Source organism: Hyaena hyaena, unplaced genomic scaffold (assembly GCF_003009895.1).
Source record: "Hyaena hyaena isolate Hyena2069 unplaced genomic scaffold, ASM300989v1 scaffold_1197, whole genome shotgun sequence".
NCBI classification, from domain to species: Eukaryota; Metazoa; Chordata; class Mammalia; order Carnivora; family Hyaenidae; genus Hyaena; species Hyaena hyaena.
In genome coordinates this window covers 931-10432 of record NW_024081835.1, presented here as the reverse complement: position 1 = coordinate 10432, position 9502 = coordinate 931, and the positions used below count along the sequence as shown (strand labels likewise).

Here is a 9502-nt window from a genome sequence, read left to right as displayed (position 1 = left end):
ATTTATTCATATTCACCTTTATCAGCATTTTCACTGGATCTATTATTCTTTGTCATTTTTTTCTTATACATGTTTGTATTCTAGATTGTCTTTGAGATCCCACCACTAGAAAAATCGTTCTTTCTTGTATCAAAATGAGTAATGATTAGGGGCGCCTGGGTGGCTTAGTCGGTTAAGCATCCGACTTTTGCTTAGGTCATGATCTCGCAGTTCGTGGGTTCGAGCCCCGCATCGGGCTCTGTGCTGACTGCCAGCTCAGAGCCTGGAGCCTGTTTCAGAGTCTGTGTCTCCCTCTCTCTCTGACCCTCCCCTGCTCATGCTGTCTCTCTCTCTCCTAGAAATAAATAAAAAATAAAAAAAAAATAAAAAAAATGAGTAATGATTATTACTTTAAATAGTCTGGAAGATAGTCTTTGCTACTCTCTACTTGGATTGGAAGTCACTGAAGTTAGAATACCAAGTTGGTTTTTAAAGCTAGTTAGCTGGGTATCTTATAACCCAAGTAAATATAACCAGTGTCACAGAGGAAGCTCAATAGCATAAGCTAGAAATCAGGGTACAGATGTGCGGGAAAGGGGGCATTAGAAATAATGGTGGGACGAATTCCTCTATAAAAGGACAAATCCCTGGGGGTTAACATTCTCTGCAACAAAATAAAGTAGCTGTTGTCTCAACGTCTTCCCAGAGTTAGTGCTTTCTTTCCAACATGACAAATAAACATTTGTCCACTCTTCATTGAATATATTTATGGATTTCTGATGGATTTTTTGAAGGAAAAGAAGTGTTGAACAGAAACAAGAATTTAAAAAAATAGTGATTTGCCAAAAAATAGTTATGGGACAAGATTTCAGTCAAGCTGTCTGACTCTACAGCAGGGTTTAGCAAAAGATAGCCACAGGCTAAATCTGATCTGCCGCTATTTTTGTAAATAAAGTCATATTGAGGCACAGCCATGTCTATTCTATCCTCCACGTGTATCCACAGAGATATTTTAAACCTCAAATTTAATCTTGTCCTTGCTTATTTAAAATCCTTCCAGAAGCTTTCTGTTGCTCCAAAATCTTTATATGGCATGTAAAGCGATTCAAAATATGGCCCCTGCTCAATTAAACAGACTGTACATTTATCACTATTTGTTTTAGATTTTGTATTTATTTCTTATATTCTGTATTTCAGTCATTCATTTACTGTATTTATTCTGAGCCTTCACACATACTCTTCTCTTTGGTCCCAACTGACTCATCCTTTCTCATCCTTTTAGACTCGCGTGCTCCCATAACACCCAGAAAATTTACTGCCAACAGTGACCATGCTAATGCTTATTTTGTTTGTGGTACATATCAATGGTTGGTAAACTATAACCCATAAGCCAAATTGATACTGCCGTTTGAATGGTCTATGACCTAAAAATAGTTTTTACATTTCTTAAAAAAAAATTTTAATGTTTTATTTATTTCTGAGAGAGAGAGAGAGAGAGAGAGAGAGAGAGAGATACAGAATCCAAAACAGGCTGCAGGCTCTGAGCTGGCTGTCAGCACAGTGCCTGACACGGGGTTCGAAACCACGAACCATGAGATCATGACCTGAGCCGAAGTCGGATGCTTAACCGACTGAGCCACCCAGGCGCCCCAGTTTTTACATTTTTAAATTGTCTTAAGTCAAAAAGAAAAGTGATATTTCAGGGTGCCTGGGTGGCTCAGTTGGTTAAGCATCTGTCTCTTGATTTTGGCTCAGGTCATGATCTCATAGTTCAGGATTCAGTCTCTCCCTCTCTATGCTCCTCCCTTGCTTGTGCTCTCAAAAAAATAAATAAATAAACTTTAAAAAAGTGATATTTCATGACATATAAAAATTATAGAAAATCAAATTTTATGGTTCATAAATAAAATTTTATTGGAGTCCAGCCACGCTCATTTGCTTACATAATTATCATACACTGGGGAAGGTGTTATAGGAACAAAGGGAAAATACTATCCCATGCCCCACAGACTTCAATATCCCTAATACCTTCCTCAGTGTGTGGCCCATAAAAAACACTAATTATTTATAAGTGAAACTATTTTGCCCCAAAATCAGTTGCAGTTAAGCATAGAATCCAGTCAGATTTTTCAGTTCCTAGCCAAGCACTCTTTGCTCCCAGATTAGGCCTCCTTCCCTATGATTTTAGAAACACATTATTCTTCGAGTAATCAGAGAATTAAAATTCCGACCCGTTTCTACATAGTCTTGAATGGTCCCTAGACCGCAAGCTCTGAAATGCTGAAGTGTTGGTCAGCAACGTCCCTTGTTATGGCCACAAAGGGTAAATGATGATAGACAAGCGCTTCAGCTCAAAGCTCGAATTTAAAATAGCATTTTGATAAGTTCAGGCACAGCTCAAAAGCGCAGCTTATGGAAAAAGTATATCAAAGCAAGCACCGTGATTAACCATATCCAGATGGGAGAAAAATGTGTTGACATTTCAGCAAGAATGGTTTCAATTCAAGCCCCCAGAAAATCCCCATTTATACTTTCTAGTCAGCCAAAATTTCCAGCTGCATGGATTCTCTAGTGAATGAACAGGCCAGCATGTAGAATAAGGTCACGAAAGAATGTGCCAGTAATCACAAACTGTAATTAAGCGGTAATGGCCTCAACCTGAAGCTTTCTTCAGGATTAATGAATACCTGAGAAGCTAGTGGCCTGAGGCCGCACTCATTCTGTCCAGGATGCCCTGGGATAATGTGAGTGCTATAAACAAATGTGTTTCCAGCTTAAATCATCCCCTAAAATTACCTTTTCCACTTCTATGTCACAGAGTTAGTTTTTTTTTTTTTTTTTTTTTTTTTTTTAATTGCATTCATGGGGTCGGGGGAGAAGTTTAAACAAGAAAAGAGAAAGAAAGGATTGAAATTCAAAACTAGTAGAAATTTCTTTTGGGTAGGGTGTGGCGGGGGTGAGTGTGAATTATATTTAGAATACTTAAACTTCATTTTCAGCTTTGCTATGAAACATAGGGGTAAGAATATTTATTATATGCCTGATGATGCCCATAAATTTATCACTTAGTAAATGTGAATGAAATTATAATTATTATCAGTAACTGTTATAATCATAATTACTATGGCTTTTAATGCTTTGACTTAACTAATGAGAAAAGAGTCTGGAGCACACAGACCTTCAGATTAGTAAGTAAGGCAACCATCAAAATATTAGCCATCATTTATCTGCTGCTTACTCTAAGACAGGTAGTGTCTTTTCCTTTGTGGGTTGAGCATCATTATCTCCCTTTTATAGGTAAGGAATCTGGGAATCAGGGAGAGTAACTATCTTGTCCTAGGTCATTCTAATCAGCATAGAGGTTAGGAGTCAAGCCTAGGTTCCTCGGACTTTGAGACCCAAACCCAAATCACTATGCACTCTGACCTCACTGATATGAAAGGTCTTGATCAATCATTTGGAAATGATGAGATAGATTTGTCAGGGTGACATTTCCAATAGAGAAATGAAGCGAGTGGTGAATGATCAAACTCATTAACCTGCTTTTAAGGGAAACTGCTATGTGTGTCAAAGGTCTTAGCTGGGAAAAACTCAGGAGTGACAGAGATATTTGATGTAGAAATCTGCTGTGCATGTCGTCCTTAGGGCTTGGTATTGCTTCTATCTCCTGATATGAATGTAGAAGCCCTGAGACAACCACCGTGTCCAAAGCAAACCCCACACCCGCACTAGCCACACCTGAGTCTACCATGTCTGAAATTCTTTAATAAAAGACTGAGCTTGTATTTTCTTAAGTGAGATGTAAACATGCCTGAGTAAAGGGTCGGGTGGGTCTTAAATTCATCCTGAAATGGGAAAAACTGCTATTAGCAGTTTTCTTAAAGGAAAGTACAGGAGGCTAGTTTACAGCTTGAGGGATTAAGTACTGGGTTATTAAAAAAAAATCCTTTGTATCCTAAAATAAGGAGGGGAGGGGTGAGGAAGGTCCTATTTATTTCTCTGCCACAGAAAAACATGGAACAGATACCTGCTTCCCTATTGTCATCTCACTGGTCCCAGAGAGGGTGGCTGGGCATTCCTTCTTCCTCAGGATGGATGGTCTAGATGACACAGGGAACATGAAATATTCTCTGACCAACTACTTGACTTCACTGAGCCTTTATTTTCAGGTGTGTTTTGTCCTTTTAGGGGAAGTGACAGGTTATAGTGGGTTTCAGAGCCTCCTCCAAAGACACAAAATGTGAGGAGTCCATTCCACCTCCAAACTTCCTCTGACCCCTGGAGTAAGCAGATCTGTCGCTTACCCAGGAAGACAACCCTTGGCAATATTCAAGCAAACAAAATATTTTCTAGAGAGGTCTCAAATATGAGAGTATAATTAGGTTTGGACTATGCTATGTTTTATGAGCCAAAACATACTCATGTTCTAAATTAAACTTGATATAACCTCTGTTATTCTTTTTCTAAGGAGAGGAAATTTAAGAGGAAATTATCAATACAGTTGAGTGTGCTTTATCTTTCTTCTTTTTCAAAGTCAGATAACCACAAACACAACTAGAAAAATCTATTCAGGCAGGAATTACCAAATTAGGAGAGTGGAGCATAGTGAGCATAGTGAGGGAGAAAAGTGAAGTCATGGGCACGGGTGAGTAACTTTACATACTTTATAATAATAAATCGGGAGTCTTGCAGAGTTTTAGGAGCAGATTATTATCTTACTTTTCAAGCACAAGGCCAAGATGGCAGGACAGAGGAGTGGCAAATTTTTGGAATGAGTAAAGCCTGTTTGGAAAACTGACACTGAGGCAATAATGAGAAAAGAGGAGGGGGGCACAGGGGGAGAAAGAGTCAGAAAAAACAGTCACTAAAGACTTTTAATAAGAATCACTGAATTTCATATATCTTTGCTGAAGTAGGAACCACATACAATCTAAGGTCAGGCCCTATCTAAGCCGCAATGCTAGTTCAGATTCATCCCACCCCTACACCACAAGACCGGGGCTCCCCTCATGCAAGATGAATGTTGAAGGAGGGAGAGAAAGGAAAGAAGGAAATCCATCCTCAGCATGTGGTTGTGGAACATAGGAGAAAACAGCACAGCGATCCTATGCCACCAATATCCATCACAGCCAGCTCACTCCACGGACACAGTTACCTAAAGAGCATTTCCCTCAGCCACAACTGCTTAGCTGTCAGTTCTGGAACTAGCAAAAGACCCCAGGTGGGAATTCACCAACTGGTTTCCTAGGGGATTCAGGGAGTAAAACAACTGTAGACACTCCTATGCCTCTTAACTTTCTTCTCTAAGCTATTTCTAATTTGATCATTCTCAGCCAGAGGTACGCATCTGAACTGCAAAACTTTGGGGGTAAAATGCATATCCTCTCCGTATTCCAGATCTAATGAATAAGACTCCTTAGGAAGAGGGGTATCTTTATATGTATTAAAAATAAAAAATTCAAATGACTCTGAACCACATGCCAAGTTAAGAACCACTGTTCTTTCCTCAACTGGTAAAATCCAAAATATCCTCTCCATCTGAGCCACTCTTTGGGATATACTGGCTCTCAATCTTGCTTTTAAAATAATGATACCTAGTAAAGAATATAAAACCCCAAACTGAACTACCACCTCCCTATTCTATTACTGCAGCCTAAGACAGCATTTCTTCTCCTCTCGGCATTAGCAAAAACTTCTAGGCTTTTACATATTTCTCTCACTTGTTTGATCCCGCACTGCTGTATGAGATGTGGTTCTTTAATAGACATCCTGCAATACTTTCCTCAATAACCCTTAAAATATATTGCTAAAGAACCAAGCTGCCTAATGCAGCATCCTAGCTGCCCGCCTTATTTTACACGCCTCATAGCTTCTGGTCTGCCACAAGCCCTTGTTTCCAAGTCAGGCTATGTAATTTATGGCTTATTCTTATATCTTCTCCATGCCTTTGATGAAAAAGGAAGAAACTACCTCACGATTCCATCTTCTGAGATCAAATTGGATCAAGGTTCCAGTGTTCACAGTATATTCCAAATCCATTCTATTTGCATATTGATCAGCCTCTCATAAATCTCTTAATCTATAATCTTGATTAAAATGTTGAGGACATGTTATTATCAAGCCTATTTCAGATCGATAATTGCCTAACCCTTCACCTACTTCAATAAAAGAATTCACAAGGAAAAATAGCCATCAATAACTTGGATACTCCACAGGTCAGACTCTCAGAATCACCTTATCCTCTATGATATAGCCGCTTGATGTATAATGTTTCTCCTTTGGAAAAAGTCACGCTAGAAAGATTTCATAGCTCTTGAAGGAAATACTTATGAGATACTATCATAAACTAGTTTATATCAGAGCCCTACTGAAACAATAGGTAAATAATTTATTACTGAATTAAAATAAAAATGATGCCACAGACCTTAACATCCATTCATCCATCCATTCATTCAATTAATGGACACTTATAGAACATTGTGCATTCGACAGGCATTATGCTAAGCATGAAAAACAGAATGAGAGCCAAGATGGATCTGTTCCCTTACCTCCAAGAGCTAAAAGTCCAACAGGGGAAGAGACATCAAAGCAGAAATAATAATAAATTGTCCTATTTAGAGGCTCCTGGGTGGCTCAGTTGGTTAAGCATCTGACTTCAGCTCAGGTCATGATCTCATGGTTCATGGGTTCAAGTCCTGCTTTGGGCTCTGTGCTGACAGCTCAGAGCCTGGAACCTGCTTTGGATTCTGTCTTCTTCTCTCTCTGCCCCTCCCCTAGCTCACACTCTGTCTCTCTATCTCTCTCTCAAAAATAAATAAACATTAAAAAAAAATTTAATTATCCTACCTAGACTAATGAGGAGTCCTTCTATTACATTAGACTACATCACTATGACACCATATAATGAGAAGTATATATGTTGTTGAATATCAAAATGCCTGCGGATACACACATTTGAGAGGAATATAGAGAAACTAGAATTGTTGCAAGAGAGCACATCTTGGATGCTGAGGTGACTTGAAATAATGCTATATATGAAGAGCAACTAAAGGAATGAACATAGTCTAAAGAGGAATGAACATTTCAGCCACCAGGCCTCTGATAGTTGGAATGCTGCAAAGGGAGATGGTCTGGTTAATAATGTCTTAGGGAGCTGAACAGAGAACAATGTGTAGGAGTCAGATTCCATCTGAAAAGAATAAGTGTTTTTATATTAGCATTGTATCAAGATTGTGTGGGCTTCTCAAGAAATAATGAGATTTCCATTAGTGCATTATTTCATCCCACACTGTCTCCTCTGCTAAAAGGATATTTCAAAAGATCTATATCTAAAAAATAGGCAGATGGATTAGAGGGTTAAAAACCCTCCAAGACCTGGGGTCCTACAAGTCATACTTCATATATTTTAAACTATTTGATATATACAGAACAAAACCCTGACCTCTTAAACATGTTAACTATTCCTTAATTATAATGCCAAATTTCTGTTATTTCCTTTTAATTGACTATTCAACTTTATGTTGTTATCTTATACTATAGAGATACATTTTAAATTATAAATTAAGCCCTAATAATTCACTTTAACATGAAGTTATGTGACTATTTTTAAACATGTTTTAAAAACAGGAAAAAGCTTAGTGACAACCCTTCTGCTAATGAGGAAGGGAAGGCCAAATTTCTGAGATTATGGTTTTCCAGCAATAATGCAACTGGTTTACCTTGGAGAAAATAGTGGAGTTTGAAGGAAGGAGTTTGACTAGACAGAAGAAAATGTGAAGAAAGACATATCTAAATGTGTAAAGCTATTAGAGTCCTTAACATTGGTCTGTGAAGACGACAGCCATGCCTAGGAAATCATTAAGAAGCTGGAGAAGATATAACGTTCCTTAACCAGTGCACAGCATGAGCAGCCAGGAGGCCTTAGATATTGGGAGCTATTAATCAGGCAAGCCAGGTTAGTAAAGCAGTTGAAATGATGACTCAGCAGGAGAAAATATGAAAAGAATGCCTGCCAACAAGCATGCTAAACTAGAACCGAAATGGGTTCTTTTGCAAAATGAAAGGTCTTTTAACTTTCTTGTCAATGAAGATGACTGGCAAGTTTTTAAAAAGTTCAATTCTTTTAAACATCAAGCCATTTTCTCTTCAAAGAATGACTAGTGTCTCTTTAGCCAGAAATATTGAAAATTCAGGAATGGTGGTTGGGATGCTCAAGTGGCTGGCATTTTGGGGATCACAACAAAGTGAACACCATCCCTCATTACACAGATTTATAAGCACCTATTCCTTGGCAGATGCTGAAGAATAAAACTGTGAACTAAAAACTAAAGGTGACTTGGAACCATCTGAAGAAATAGTAGAAAGGACAAAAATCCCAAGTTAAGTCTTTCTGAAAAGAGAAATAATTCATCAAAATGGTCTATCTCATGATTTGATGATATGATAGCTCACTGAACAACAAATCTCAAGACTTCCTTCAGAAAGGCTACTAAGGGGAACCTGGTTGGCTCAGTCAGTTAAGTGACAGACTCTTGGTTTAGGCTCCAGTCATGATCTCATGGTTTGTGAGTCTGAATCCCACGTAGGATTCCTTGCTGACAGTGAGGACCCTCATTGGGATTCTCTCTCTCCTTCTCTTTCTATCCCTCCCCCTGATTGCATTTGCTGTCTCTCTCTTTCTTTCTCTCTCTCTCTCCAAAATAAATATTTTTTTTAAAAAAAGACTAATTATGCACTCTGGTTTTGTTGTATTCATTTTACTGTTTGCAGCTTTGATGGGCTTCCTCAAAGGCCACTTTACCAAAATGTCTCTAGATACTGCTTCCACACAGGATGGGGACTCCTGGATGTCTCTAGAACATATTTTGTATTCATTTCTCAGACTTTAACACAATGAGCCACAACCAATTCACCTACACCACATCCTAATATGAATATTTTGATTTTTAAAGTTTCAGTATAGGAACTTCATAAATTATTAACTTTCAGCTGAGAAATTATAGCATTGAACCAGAGGTTCTCAGAATTGCTGTAAGATAGTTTACATTTCCTTTTTTTGAGATTACTTTCCCAATTAAAATACAATGGGGATAAAGCTTATTATTTTAAAACTTTTGAGAAAGAGACACATAAGATATATATTATTTGGGGGGATGGTGGCAAGATAGAGGAGAAGTAGGGAGCTTGCTATCTCCCACCTGCATCTTTCAAACAAAGAAGGGCTTGCCTTCTCTCTCTTTCTCTATGCTTTTCAACCAGCACTGCATACATACGGCTATTTAACTATAGCTGGGAAATCCAGGTATATGATTTAAACCGTTCTTTGTCCATCGGTTTTCTCCTTTTTTCCTTTTCTTTTCCCCTTTTTGACCCTTTTATGTATTTTATACTCCCTATTATTCGCCCTCCCTCCTCTGTCTTTTCTCTTAAATTTTTCGTTTTCCCTCTCGCTTTGCATGGTAGTTGAATTAGCCTGTGCATTTGCGTGCTCCTGCTCCCTGTATGTTTGTCTGTCTGTTTTCTT

General features: G+C 38.3%; 1 pseudogene; it reads left to right on the top strand.

Moving 5' to 3' along the window:
* LOC120224595 overlaps positions 1–8912 on the top strand; it is a 21821-nt pseudogene extending 12909 nt beyond the window's left edge.
* The last annotated feature ends 590 nt before the right edge of the window (positions 8913–9502 follow it).